Source organism: Sapajus apella, unplaced genomic scaffold (genome assembly GCF_009761245.1).
Source record: "Sapajus apella isolate SASKATOON/1434 unplaced genomic scaffold, GSC_monkey_1.0 scaffold73, whole genome shotgun sequence".
Taxonomy (NCBI): Eukaryota; Metazoa; Chordata; class Mammalia; order Primates; family Cebidae; genus Sapajus; species Sapajus apella.
In genome coordinates, this window is record NW_022437013.1 from 1,166,534 (window position 1) to 1,182,461 (window position 15,928).

Genomic DNA, 15,928 nt, shown 5'->3' on the forward strand with positions numbered 1-15,928 from the left:
AGAGATGGAGATGGGGGTGGAGAAATGAGACAGAGAGAGAATAGAGAAAAGAGAGAACCTGTTGCTCTTCTTTTTCTTTCATAGTAAAACATTTGTGTAATCTGGCTATTTTATGTAGCCAACTTTCCATATATGTAAGAAAATGAAAACACAATCTGTTCAGTTCCTAGGACCAATTTTCCCCAGACCTTTGATATTTTTTCTCTGACTTTTGGTAATTACTGTAACCATTTGGTTCATAACCATGTATAAACTGGAAACAGTGATGGGGCGTAAGACACTGAAATTAAAAACAAACAAACAGCCGGGCGCGGTGGCTCAAGCCTGTAATCCCAGCACTTTGGGAGGCCGAGGCGGGTGGATCACGAGGTCAAGAGATTGAGACCATCCTGGTCAACATGGTGAAACCCCGTCTCTACTAAAACTACAAAAAATTAGCTGGGCATGGTGGCGCGTGCCTGTAATCCCAGCTACTCGGGAGGCTGAGGCAGGAGAATTGCCTGAACCCAGGAGGCGGAGGTTGCGGTGAGCCGAGATCGCGCCATTGCACTCCAGACTGGGTAACAAGAGCGAAACTCCGTCTCAAAAAAAATAAATAAATAAATAAAAACAAACAAACAAACAAAAAATCCTTTAAAAGTATCCTTCCAATGAAAATAAGTAACTGCTTAAAAATAATAAATGATTATTTTGGCAATATTCATGACACTGTTTTCTTCTGCATATTTCAAAATGAGGTCACAGGTAGCTCAAATTTAATTTTCTACAAAGTGTGCTTTAGATCACACAATACATGCAAGCAAGTTTTTCTCCTTTAAATTAATTTTGTTTGTAGCATATGTTTTTATTTTGTGCCAGGCTAGAAATTAATAGACACAGAATTTGTTCTGCTACCACAAAATCTTGGACATGGTTATGTCAAAATCAATCTAATTGTGGGATCCACTATATTTTATGCTATTTTAACTAGCTTCTTAAGTGAAAGAGTTAGGTAAATGCCATGGTAATAAGTTCCTAAAATCAACAATCTGATTTCAAAGCACTGTTTTACAGGAAATCTCTCTTTGATATTGAATTCTGGTTTACTAGAAATGAATGATCAGGTCTACCATTATCCAACTGACATTTCCAATTGCAAGATTGTATCTATTCAGCTACACTAAGACTCTTCTGAGAACTTCTGGTCCCTACAGCAGTCACATGTATGTATCCATTAGGCTTTCTTCCTTCTACAATTACAGTGTTCTATCAGTGAAATCACTATCAACACTATGCATAACACGGGTGTTTATGGGAACATATGCCCTCCCAGTAAGAAGGTCCAGGGGAAAGCGTACTCAAGGTCAACTGCTAGTCATAGGCTGTTATTATCAATAGAACAAAAATAATGCCCAATTTTAAAAGGCTGCAATTGACAACACCTGGGAATATTGAATTCTCTGTACTATTTGCCTAGCAGGGCATGGTAGTGCTCCCTTCCAATTCATATAATTATTTAAAAAATTGGGATTACCTTTTTCTTTCTTAGTCAAAAATGCTGTTAAATGCATTCCATTTGAATAATTTTGGCCCTCTCACAGCTGGTCAACCTTGCTGCCTGCTTTTCCTGTGAGTGGTACTGTTAATTGACTTTCTTAGCCTTCTGTTACCCAAAATGAAATGTAGGACTGACCTGTTAGCATTTCAAAAATCAGCATGGGCGGAATACGACCTTGCCTATAGGAAGAATTTGTGGTTTGCCAATTAATCAACATAAAATCACAATTCAATCTGCAAAAATGTTCAAAGCAGAGACAAAATGAAGCATATTGGGTTTGTACAAACTCCCCCCCCCCGACTAATTTCTATAGATTAATTTTTAATGCTTCCTGATTAATCATGCTTCAACCTTATACAATTCAATCAATATGCCTTAAGTTTTTGTAGCAAGTGACATATGCATCTTTTTGAAAGAAGTAATTATACTTTTGGAAAATAGTTTTCCATTATTCTTCCATTGCCAAGCAATATACTATCATTAATAACAATTACTCAAGCAAATGGACTATATTTGTAACTTTTTGACAGCAATGCAAGTATCAAAAATCTGTAGGAATCTAGGAATCAACAGACTTAACTTGTTGGCTACACACTCTGGGCACATAAATTGGTGGCTACGTACTTTGGGCACATAAATCGATGTCAGTGGGCTTCAGCTTCCCCAATTGTCTAACTCAGACTGTTACCAGTAACAAATCCTGCATGTTAACTTTTTTAAAACTTCATCATGGAACGACAAAATATTAGTTCATACACTAGCATTTGGGAATAATTACGATTTCAAAGGTCTTGCTATAGGGACAATTATATCTTATTATACTATGTTAAGCACAATTAGATCAGGTTAGATAGGTTAGATATAAAATATACATAAACTAAAAAGTCAACATCTACTTGCATATTCATTGGTTGGGTGTAGAATTGTCTTGTGATCTAATCTTGTTTCTTTTCTTTCTTTTGTCTAATCTCTTTCTGTACTTTAACGTTCCTCATTGGAATCTGACTAAAATAGTCACAAAACATTTTAACCTTGTATATGAGTTAGTATTATAATCCATTCAAGGATAAGAAATGTATTTAGCTCTGTAAGAGATACAAATCCAGAAATTCAGAGAATCTTCCAAAGGTGAATTATTCCTAATGGACATGAAGCAGTTATCTCAATCAATACTCAACTCTAATTTTTTTTACTTACTTCTTTGATACAGGCTCATCTTGTTTAGAGCATTTCCAAAAACCCATTTCCAATGGAATAGGACAATGTGATATAATGTCAGAATTAAGGATTTTAGAGATTGGAATAAATTAACAGCAAAGTCAATGAAATGCCTATTATTTTAAACCGTTGCAGCCAAAACCAAATAAATTGAGATATAAGTAGAAAAGAGGGAGAAAATTCTTTAATCTTATATTCTCAGTAAATGAATTTACCAGGGTTAACCATGTTTGGGATTTAGCATTTAAAACCATTCTAATAAACTGGAGTTTTCAATTAAGAGCAATGGAGATTCCAAAGATATAAATTCCACTTAGTGGAGCCAAAAATGTTTTAAGCATCTCTTAGGAAGTAATAATCCTCTTTCACATGTGGCAATAACAAGATGTTTTTGCAGATTATCTACTAAAATCTTGAAGGCATAAATTCAGATTGACGGGTGAATTATACTCTAAAATATGCTAGGTTAGAAAAAATGATTACTTTTATCACAGTTTAGCATTACAATTTTTTTTAAATTAAAAAAATAATTTAAAACCAACTGAGAGATATTCAAACACTCTTAAAATTAAGTAGAAAAACTCTGCAAATCTCTTTGATGGGTTTTAATATACTGTAGGTGTTCAATAAAAAATTTTGGCAATAGTTCTATAGGCCTTAGGATGGTTTAATAAGTGACATTTTTTTTCTATTGTGGTTAAAAAAAAAAATAAACCACACACAGCATGAGTTCTACCCTCTATAAATGTTTAAGTCTACAGTACAGTATTGTTAACTATGAGCTCAATATTGTACAGCAGACCACTAAATCTTTTTGTTTTCCATGACTAAAACTATACCATTAAACAGCAACTTTCCATTTCTCCCTCTCCCTAGCCTCTGACAGGCCATTCTACTTTCTGTTTTGGTTGTTTTATGTTTATTTTTCTGGTTCTATGAGTTTGACTAAATTAGATGCCTCATAAAAGTGGAATCATGTGGTATTTGTCCTTCTGTGACCAGCTTATTTCTTGTATGATGCTGTCTTCAAGGTCCATCTATGTTGCAGCATGATGTATCAGAATTTTCTTCTTTTTACAGACTGAATAATATTTCATTGTATGTATATGCCACTTTTTTTTTTTTTTTGAGTTGGAGTTTCACTCTTGTTGCCCAGGCTGGAGTGCAATGGCACATTCTCAACTCACCGCAACCTCCGCCTTCTGGGTTCAGGCAATTCTCCTGCCTCAGCCTCCTGAGTAGCTGGGATTACAGGCATGCGCCACCATGCCTGGCTAATTTTGTATTTTTAGTTGAGATGGGGTTTCTCCATGTCAGTCAGGCTGGCCTTGAACTCCCAACTCAGGTGATCCACCGGTTTCAGCCTCTCAAAGTGTTGGGATTACAGGCATGAGCCACTGCACCCTGCCCACATTGGCTTTATACATTCATTGACGAACATATAGGTTGTTTCCATATCTTAGCTATTCTAAGTATCACTACAATGAACATGAGAGTGCAAATGTTTCTTCAAGATACTAATTTCAATTCTTTTGGATCTATATGCAAAAGTGCAATCACTGGAGCATACAGTAGTTTTATTTTTATTTTATGCTGTTTGCCATAGCAGCTGCACAATTTTACACTCTCATCACTAGGGTTTCAATTTTCTCTAACACTTGTTATTTTCTGTTGTTTTGATAATGGTTATCCTAACAAGTGCAAGGTTATACGTCATTATGGTTTTTATTTGCATATCTCTGATGATAAATGATGTTGAGCATCCTTTTATATAACTATTGTCCATTATATATGTCTTCTTTGGAGAAATGTCTATTAAAATCCTTTGTTCATTTTTAAATCAGGCTGTTTAATTGCTATTAATTTGAAGGAGTTCCTTATATAATTTGGATATTAACTGTTTACTAGATACACGGTTTGCAAATTTTTTTTTCCATTTCATAGGTTGCCTTTTCAGTCTTTTAATTATACCCTTGACTATCAAGAAGCTTTTTAGTTTGATGTAGTCCCAACTTATCTATTTTTGCTTTTGTTGTTTGTGATTCTGGGGTCATAGCCAAGAAATCATTGCCAAGACCAATGCTGTGAAACTTTTTCTCTATGTTTTCTTATTTATTTGTTATTTATATTTTTGAGACAGAGTCTCACTCTGTCTCCCAGACTGAAGTGGAGTGGCACGATCACAGCTCAGTACAGCCTAGGCCTCCCCAGACTCAGGTGATCCTCCCACCTCAACCTTCCAAGTAGTTGGGACTACAGGCATGCACTACCATGTTCAGCTAATTTTTTTAATATATTTTTTTTACTAAGGCAGGATTTCGCCTGTTGCCCAGGCTAGTCTCAAACTCCTGGGCCCAAGCCACCTGCCCACCTCAGCTTTTCAAATTGTTGAGATTACAGGCATGAGTTAGTTCATGATTTTACTGTGGTTCGCCATCCCTTATGTTTTCTTCTATGAGTTTTACAGTTTCAGGTCTTATATTTAATTCTTTTTTTTCCTTTTTTTGTTCTGGGCTACATGTGCAGGCTGTGAAGTTTTGTTACATAGGTAAATGTATACCATGGTGACTTGCTGCACCTAACAACCCATCGCCTAGGTATTAAGCCCAACATGCATTAGCTCTTTTCCCTAATGCTCCCCTTCCTCCACCCTCCCCCAACAGGCCCCAGTAAGTATTGTTCCCCTCCCTGTGTCCATGTGTTCTCATTGTTCAGCTCCCACTTACGAGAACAAGGGGTCTTTGATTTTCTGTTCCTGTGTTAGTTTGCTGAGGATAGTGGCTTCCAGCTTCATTTATGTCCCTGCAAAGGACATGATCTCATTCTTTTTTATGGCTGCATAGTATTCCATGGTGTCTATGTACCACATTTTCTTTATCTAGTCTATCATTGATAGGCATTTGGGTTGATTCCATGTTTTTGCTATTGTGAATGGTGCTGCAATGAACATATATGTTCATGTATCTTTATAATAGAATGATTTATATTCCTTTGGGTATATAGCTAGTAGTGGGATTGCTGGGTCAAATGGTATTACTGGTTCTAAATCTTTGAGGAATTGCCACACTGTCTTCCACAATGGTTGAACTAATTTAACTTCCCACCAACAGTGTAAAAGTGTTCCTATTTATCTGCAACCTTGCTAGCATCTGTTGTTTCTTGACTTTTTAATAATTGCCATTCTGACTGGCATCAAATGGTATCTCATTTTCGTTTTGATTTGCATTTCTCTAATGATCAGTGATGTTGGAAGTAAAACACTCCTTAGCAAATGCAAAAGAACTGAAATCATAACAGTCTCTCAGATCACAGTGCAATCAAATTAGAGCTCAAGATTAAGAATTCCCCTCTAAACCACACAACTACATGGAAATTGAACAATCTGCTCCTGAATGATTCCTGGGTAAATAATGAAATTAAGGTATGTATCAGGAAGTTCTTTGAAACCAATGAGAACAGAGAAACAAAATACCAGAATCTCTGGGATGCAGCTAAAGCAGTATTAAGAAGGAAATTTATAGCACTAAATGTCCACACCCAAAACCTAGAAATAGCTCAAATCAACACCCTAATATCACAACAAAAAGAACTAGAGAACCAAGAGCAAACAAATTCCAGAGCTCCAGAAGACAAGAAATAACTAAGCTCAGAGAGGAACTGAAGGAGATAGAGACACGAAAACCCTTCAAAAAAATCAATGAATCTAGAAGCTGTTTTTTTTAATCAATAAAATAGACTACTAGTGAGACTAACAAAAAAGAAAAGAGAGAAAATCCAAATAAACACAATCAGAAATGTTAAGGAGGATACCACCACTGACTCCACAGAAATACAAACAACCATCAGAGAATAATACAAACACCTCTATGCAAATAAACTGGAAAATCTAGAAGAAATGGATAAATTCCTGGACACATACACCCTTCCAAGACTGAACTAGGAAGAAGTTAATTCTTCAATACATTTTAAGTTGATATTTGTATATATTCTGAGATAAGGATCCAATTTTATTCTCTATATGTGGAAATCCAGTTTTCCCAATATCATCTAAGAGAATATGCTTTTTTACCATTGTGTATTTTTTCACTATTTTTTAAAATATTCATCATGGAAAATATAATGTTTTAAAGTACATATACATTGTGGAATGGTTAAATCTAGCTAACTAACAAATGCATTACCTTACACAGTTATATTTTCATGTCAGGAACACTTAACACTTATTCTTTTTGCATTAAGAATACAATATATTGTCATTCACTATAGTCATCATGCTGTATAATAGAGCTCTTGTACTTATTCTTCCTATATAACTGTAATTATGTATCCTTTGATCGATATCTCCCCAAACCCCACTTACCTGTAACTACTGCAGCCTCTGGTAACCACCATTATAATCTCTACTTCTGTCAGAATAACTTTTTTATATTTTACATCTGAGTGAGATTATGCACTATTTGTCTTTCTGTGCCTATATATCCCTTTAGATCTCTCATTATTTGCGTTATATATTTAGAGGCTCTGATATTGGGTGCATATAGATTTACAATTGTTACATTCCCTTGATGAATTGATCTCTTTATTATTATGTAATTACTTTCTTTGTCTCTTTTAACATTTTTTGCCTTAAAGTCTATTTTGTCTGATATAAGCATAGCTTCCTCTTCTCTCTTTAGGTTTCTATTTGTATGGAACACCTTTTTCTTCCCCTTCATGTTTAGTATGTATGTGTCATTAAAGATAAAATGAGTCCCTCATAGGCAGTATAAAGTTGGGCGTTGGTTTTTTAAAATCTGTTCAGCTACTTCATGTCTTTTGAGTGAAGAATATAATCCATTTACATTCAAGATAATTATTGATAAGTAAGGACTTACTTCTGGCATTTAATTCTTTTCTGGCTATTTTATAGATTCTCTGTTTCTCTCTTCCTCTCTTGCTATCTTTTTTTTTGTGGTTTTACAATTTTCTGTAGTAGTGTATTTTTATTCCTTTCTTTCTATCTTTTGTGTGTCTACAATAGGTTCTTGCTTTGTGATTACCGTAAAACTTACATAAAACATGTTTTTTTTTTCTCAAAGTAGGCTATTTTAAGCTTATAACAACTTAAATTTGATTGCATAAAACCCACATTGTTACTCCCCTTTCACCATTTTGTTTTGATGCCACACTTTAAGTCACTATATAAAGTGTATTCCTTAATACATTATTGTAGTTATAGTTGCTTTTAATAGATTTATCTTTTCATCTCTACACTAGATTGATAGAACATAATTATAGTTCTGTAATATTTTAAGTTTTACTATGTGCTTACTTTTGCAATGATTCTTATACTTTTATGTTACTAGTTAGCATCATTTTCTTTCAGCATAAAAAACTACCTTTAGTATTTCCTCTAAGACAGATCTAGTGGTGATGAACTCCCTCAGCTTTTGTTTGTCTTGGAAAGTCTTTATTCCACATTTACTTTTGAATGGCAGCTTTTCTGGGTAAAGTACACTTGGTTGTCTGTTTTTTTTCTTTTTCTTTCAGTACTTTGAATAAATCATCCCAAGCTCTCCTGGTCTGCCAGATTTCTGCTGAGAAACCTGCTGATAGCCATATTGAGTCTCTCTTGTATTTAATATGCTTCTTTTCTCTTCCTCCTTTGAATTATTTGTCTTTGATATTTGTTAATTTGATAATAATTTGTATTGGTAAACTCTTCTTTGTGTTGAATTTGATTGGAGACCTCCAAGCTTTGTGTACCTTAAGGTATCTTTTCTTAGATTTAATAAGTTTTTAACTGTTGTTTCTTTAAATAAATTTTCTGTTCTTTTCTTTTTATCTTCTGCTTCTATAATTCCTAATATGTGAAAATTGGCTCTCTTTATGTTATTCCATAGATCTCATAGACTTTATTATTTTTTATTTTTTTCTTCACTGAATGATTTCAAATGATCTGTCTTCAAGTTCACTAATTATTTTTCTACTTGATCTAGTCTCCTATTGAAGCTTGCTGTTGCATTTTTTTTAAGTTCAGTCATTGCATTCTTCAGCCTCAAAATTTTTATTTTGTAATTTTTTCAATATCTGTTTAGCTTCTTATTTTTTTCTTGCATTGTTTTTCTGCCTACATTACTTTTAAAATTTGTATTGTCTTATAATTTTCTAAGCTTCTTTAGAACAATTATTTTGAATTCTTTGTCAGGAAATTTGCGTATTCCCAATTCTTTAGAATCAGTTACTAAAAGTTTATTGTGATTTTGGTGGTGTCATGTTTTTCTGATTCTTTGTGATCCTTGTATTTTTATGCAAGTGTCTATGAATATGAAGAAGCAGTTGCTTCTTCCAGACTTTATGAACTGACTCTGATTAAGAAAAACCTTCACCTGAGAAGTAGTGGAGAAGAGACATACTGGGGAATGCTGCGGTAGTGTTTCTACTTGTGTGAGGCACCAAGTATGGGTATGCACAGTGGCTCCAGTTCTAGGGGTGGGGCACTGGGTTTTGTCTGCTTAAGCAACTGGGGTCTCTGATGTTGATACCTGCGTGGACCTTGGTTGTAAGAGCTGTGGGGGGCTTCAGAGTTTGGGAAGGTTGTTAGGGGGATTATCAGCTGTATTTCTTTGTCTAGTGATAGGGGTCTGGTCCAGTTATAGTGGAGGCCAGAGTCAGTTGAGTGTACATGCTTCACTCCAGAAGTCATCTGTAGGCACATCCATGGCAGCAGAGGCCAGCTACAGGCTCCTGCATGGTGGTGAAGACTGAGGTCAAAGGCAAGGGTTGGGCCTGACTATGGGTGCAAATATGACATTGGGGTCTGTCAGCTTGCATGTACACCATTACAGAAGCCATCTGGGCTGGTGACCGGGCTTAGGTTGTTTGCCTGTGTATGGGCACCTCCAGGGTTAAACTAAAAATGAGCATTCATGTGCAGCTATGGGAGCCAGGGGTGGAAGCATACAGTAGCCTTTTTGGAGATTCACTTAGGTTTTGAAATCTATGTTTATGTCTTTTGTTAAATTTGAGAGGTTCTCAGCTTTTATTGATTTTTTTTCAGTCCTTACCCTTTATCTTCTTACTTGACACTATTGAAACAATCTCAAATATCAGTGATAATGACACATAATCTAGCATCTTGTTAAGCCTCCGTATATACCACACAGTTAACTGGAAAATGTCTGAGGGGAAACATTTATTAAGAATGCACAGATCACCTTAATGTGCTTTTCTTCTCTCTAGAATGTTATCCCTCAAGTTTTAGCTTTTTATGTCTCTCTGAGGCCTACACATAGCTGTTTATATTTTTCTGCCTCCCTCATAGTGCCTCGGTTAGTCTGACATTAGCTCCTCTATCAAGAGGAAGCCATTTAAAGTGGATTAAGAAAAATAATATTCTGCGAACTTCTAAAGGTCTTATGTTTAGGTGTTTGGCTTCCTCTTATTAGAGTAGCTTTAAAAGCTGGTGGCAAAAAATTAAATGAAGCAACCATTTTATTTATCAGGAAAGATACATAGGATAGCGGAATATGCTTTACTCATTCTGTATCACAAACAATTTTTGTCTCATAGATTGTGGATTAATGAATATTTGTGGCATCAGTGCATGAATAAATGAGAAAACCAGCAAGTATTTTCATTTACTAAGTAGCCTGAGGGAAGTCAGGCTGAGCGTTGTTAATGGAATAATATGTAATCTGAAATTTTCATGAATTCTAAATTAGTTAACTGCTAAATATTTTGTGATGGAAAATGATGTAATTAAATGAGCCCTAGATGGGGAGCCAGATAACTCAGACTTTTTCTCTGTAACCTTAGAAAGGTTACTTGACCTTTTTTGAAGGAAGGTATTAGATAGCAAAACCTCAAAACTCTAACTTTCTATTAGATTATGGGTTTCATACCAGTAATAAGAAGGGAATTAACATTACTGAAATGCCATGGTGACAATAGGTATATAAATACAAGGATAGGGACTTTTTATTCTTTTTGTTCATTCTCAAGGATGATATTGGATGAAGTGGGTAGTGATATAAGGCATACCTGTCATATAGAGATAGACAGGTATGCCTTAGTTATTGGGTTAAAATTGCATATAACTATTCTGAATATCCACAGCATGTTCTAGTTTGCAGGAAATACATAGTATTTATGGGTAAGGATTGCAGAACTCAGCTTTAAGGAAAAAAATAAAGAAAAAGGAAATATTGCCTTTTAACAGTATTTTATTTATCTTTGGGCTGTTTGCTTTACCTGGGGACTGAAAGAAAGATAAATACCTAGAGTTGGAGGTAGAACTGAGGATAACACATGCCAGGGCACCAGGTGGCAATGATATTTAACACTGGTAGGGAGGAAGAGTAAAAGTTATGCTTTCCTAGTTTCTAAGTTTTAGCAATAAGTGGGTCCATTAGTGGAACATGTATTTGGTGATGAATGAGCTAAAGTTTTATTTTTCCTTAATAATTACAACAGCAGGGCCGGGCGCGGTGGCTCAAGCCTGTAATCCCAGCACTGTGGGAGGCCGAGGCGGGTGGATCACGAGGTCAAGAGATCGAGACCATCCTGGTCAACATGGTGAAACCCCGTCTCTACTAAAACTACAAAAAATTAGCTGGGCATGGTGGCACGTGCCTGTAATCCCAGCTACTCAGGAGGCTGGGGCAGGAGAATTGCCTGAACCCAGGAGGCGGAGGTTGCGGTGAGCCGAGATCGCGCCATTGCACTCCAGCCTGGGTAAATGTGGCACATATACACCATGGAATATTATGCAGCCATCAAAAACGATTAGTTTGGGTCCTTTGTAGGGACATGGATGAACCTGGAAACCATCATTCTCAGCAAACTGACAGAAGAGCAGAAGATCAAGCATCGCATGTTCTTACTCATAGGCGGGTGTTGAACAATGAGAAAACATGGACACAGGGAGGGCAGCACTACACACTGGGGTTCGTTGGGGGGAATTAGGGGAGGGACGGTGGGGGGTGGGAAGCTGGGGAGAGATAGCAAGGGGAGAAATGCCAGGTGTAGGTGATGGGGAGGAAGGCAGCAAATCACACTGCCACGTGTGTTCCTATGCAACAATTTTGCATGTTCTTCACATGTACCCCCAAACCTAAAATGCAATAAAATAAATAAATGGGAAAAAAAAAACAAGAGCGAAACTCCGTCTCAAAAAAAATAAATAAATAAATAATAATAATAATAATTACAACAGCAGTTCTGGATGAACTAAGACATAAACCACTCTTGTTCCAGTCTTAAATTTGGCCGAGGTATCTCTAAACTAGTGGAGCATATTCTTTCAACATGGAAGACCCTTTCTTAGCTCTTCTACATTCCTAGTGATGTGCTGCTTCTGAGGCAACCAAGACATGGTTCTAACTCTTTGGCCCAGAGTATAGCATCAATCTGAAATGTAATTGAATTTCTGTCATGCTGTTCTGTCTGTGAGGATTAGATAGTTCAGAACATAAAAATCAATGTGCTGTAACTGGTTAGGAAAACGTGGCACCATCAGCAAGTAGTAAGATACAAAAATAAGATTTAGTAAATACCTGCCTTCCCTGGACTTCTCCCAGGAATCACAGAGTCCAAACTTTGGCAAATATACCAGGAATTTTAATGGAATCACCTTTCCTGAAGTTATGTTTTATAAATCAGATATAATCTGCATCTTGGGCTCTGGTGCTGGGCAGGTACTAGAGAATTCTTGACTGCCTAAGAAATTTTATTCAACAGGTTAACTCAGCTTAGTAAAAAAGCCTTCTTTTTCATTTTATTCTTGTCTTGCACCTGGTGGTTTAATTTCTTTAAGCAGCATCGTTGAAGAAGCAAATGTCAAGCATTTCATTTTTCTGTTCTTTGAGTGCTAGCAAAAAATAATCAATATAAAACAAAATATGGTTTACTATTTTTTCATATAAAGAGAAGAAAACTAAGTTTTTCTTTAATGAACACAAATAAACAAATTTGCATTAAAAATAGTAAAACTTTTTTCTATTTTTCATTTCTGTGACTTCTAACAAACTTGATTTTATTATTTCTCTAGGTGCTCACAAATTTGGTATTTACTTATTCAAATTTGCAACCTTTGAACTGCTTAAGTTGCCAATTTATTTTCTTATGTTGGTCCTTAGGACAAAGAAAATTATCTCTGCTTTGTATTATTCTCTTACATGGACTTACCCACTTAAAAAAATAAGAAAAAGCAAAAGAAAGCAAAAAACTGATATTCTCACTGTGCCAAGCCTAGTTATAGAGATTCATTTTATTTTTTCTTAAACTTCTGAACTTTGCTTTAAATTATTACAAGTCTAATACTATATATATATATATATTTTTTATCTATTCCTGTGTAATAAATTATCCCGAAGCTTAAAACTTAAAACAATGAATGTTTATTAGCTCATTTTCTGTGGGCCAGGAATCTGAGCATAGCTTAGCTGGGCACCTTTGGCTCAGTGTCCCTTGGAAGGCTGTAATCCAGGTGTTGGCCAGGCTGCAGTCATCTCATGGGTCAACTGAGAGCATATCTGCTTCAAGTTCACTTCTGTAGCTGTTGGTAGGCTTTAGGGACTCATTGGCTATTGTTTGCAGGTATAAGTTTCTTGCTGCTTGGGCTTTCTCACAATAAAAAGGTAACTTTTCCTAGAGCAAGGTTTTTGAAAGAGAGAAACAGAGAAGCAATAGTGGACATCTCCAGGGTGGAAACCACACTGCAGCCTAATCTTGGAAGTGATATACCATCATATCTGCCGTATTCTATTAAATAGAAGCAAGCAAGTAAGTCCTTCCCACACTCAAGGGAAAGGAATAACATGAAAGTATGAGTACCAGAAGGTGGGGATCAGTGAGGGCCATTTTAGAGACTGCTTGTCACAATTACCGTCCACCAAGATCACTCACCTTTCTATCTGTGGCCTTTACAAATGCTGCAATGCTCATCTTAGACTTTTCTTTCCCTTTGAAGCCTTCTTCAGCTTTATGGAGTATTATTTTTATCTCCTTGGAGTGCCAATAGAACATATGGTTAGTATTCATCTAGATATTTAGCATGTATTACTGGAATTACAGATATTCTCTCAGATATCTGTGCCTCATCATCTCACTCAAGAGTGTAAATTACTGGGGAAAGACCACATCTCAAGTTCATCTTGGATCATTCTAGTTCAATGTTTGGATCAATGCTTTTCACTTAGCTGACATTCAGTGAGTACTTGGTTCTGTGGCTAAGACATTTAAAAAATGCCACAGGTACCCGAGAAGAATACTCAATTGTAATTAAATCATTTTTAAAGTGCTAACTAATGTAGCACTCTGGAGCTCTTCTAATAAATCCATAGAGCAGTGAGTGCTCATCTCAGTACAATGAACACCATCTACGCTAGAGGAGCCAGCAATTTTAAAGAAGATATCTGAGTTTCTCATAAACAACTCTGTAATATTTGTCGCTTAAAATTCTGTGCACTTTATCAGTCCTAAGTTCTGGCAAAACAGCACAAAGGAGATGTGGAAGATGTACTGTCTCTCAAAAAGAGGCCCTGACCTAAATTCAGACCCAGACCATCCTGGCTGTAAGCTTATGAATTTCCAAACACTTAGAAACATTCAAGGGTTTAGAGCATTTGTTCTTGAAAGTGTGGGTGTTCAAACAAGTCAAAAATGAAAACCAGTCAACTGGCTTCTTCTGGAAGACTCTGCTCTTTCAATATCTGTGCTCTGTAGCATCAAATGGCTTTGGGGTCCTGAAATTAATATCCATTCTGTATAGATAACCGCTTTCTCCAGATCATTTTGTTTCCTTTTGTGCTGAATGTACTGCTTTTTTCATCCAAATAAACTTGTTCAGAATTTTGAAGTTGGGCTGTTTGAAAAACAGATGTAAGGTTTTAGAGTTAATTAGCAGGAAAGAGGTGATCCAAGAAGGCCATCTACCTCATCTACACATATTTATACACATACACTTATAGCAAATATTGTTGGCATTTGAGAAAATGACATTTGTCATATTCTCCTACAAAAATCTTTGACTTCACAACCAGAGTAAAGAAAACAATATTAGTTCAGCTTTAGACTGTAGGATAATAGACATTGGAAACCCAGAAAGGTGAGAGGGTGGGGAGGAAGTGGGGCAAGAGAAATTACTAAATAGGTACAATGTACACTATTCAAATGATGTTTTCACTAAAAACCCAGGCTTCACCACTATGCAATATATCCATGCAACAAAACTGCATGTGTACCCCTTAAATTTACATTTAAAAAACAGAAAAAGATAAAACTACCATATGTACTCTTAAATATATACAATTATTGTAAATCAATAACAAAATTAAATAAAAAAGAGTAGGGTAAAAGTGAACATGCCTTAGGATAGGCTCATTCTTAGTGAATTTGTTAGAAATAGCAAAGAATGCTATTTCTCCAAAAGGACTGTGGGAATAGGAATAATGGGATATGAGATCTCCTTGACATCTAGGTCTGACAGACTCCAAGACCAATTGTAGTTATTTGTGTGTACGATGTTGTTTGAACTTCAGTCAATGGTTGCTTTCCTCCAATATTTTGGGTGGCCTGCTTCACTTCAGGTGAAGAAGACTTTTTTCTATGCTAGGAAGAAGAAGGACCAGGACTCCTAGGTTGCAAAGTGCTTTAAAAAAATCTCTGCCACTACATATTGATTAAACTAAGAGGGCTAACAAATTTAAAAATATGAACAACAGAAATCATTTTCAGCTACACACTTGACTACGTAACACTCCACATGACAATGTAGAAAGACAATTTTTATCATAGAAAATAGATCATTATACTTTGTTTCTATAAAGCAGTTCTGCTTTTCAAATTGCCTTCATGTATTTATCTCATTTTACCCATGACATTTTGTTATTGAAAGAATAAATGGAAAAAAAATCAAGTTTATTTATGTAATAATGAATGTATGTATCTCAAGCAGAGTTCATTTAAGTAATGTGGAGAAATATATACAAATAAAGAAAAGACTAACACGGGAGTACCAAGAATAATTGAGTATGCTCTGTAGGGAAGCTAAGTTAAAATCTACGGAACAAAACCTAATGCTTTTTATAAAAAATAACTAATTTTTTTATAAAAAGCATAAGCCTCCAGTTTCTTATCATTGTAATAATTTCAGTGCACTGAACTCCACCTGGAGGATAGGCCTCAGTTTCT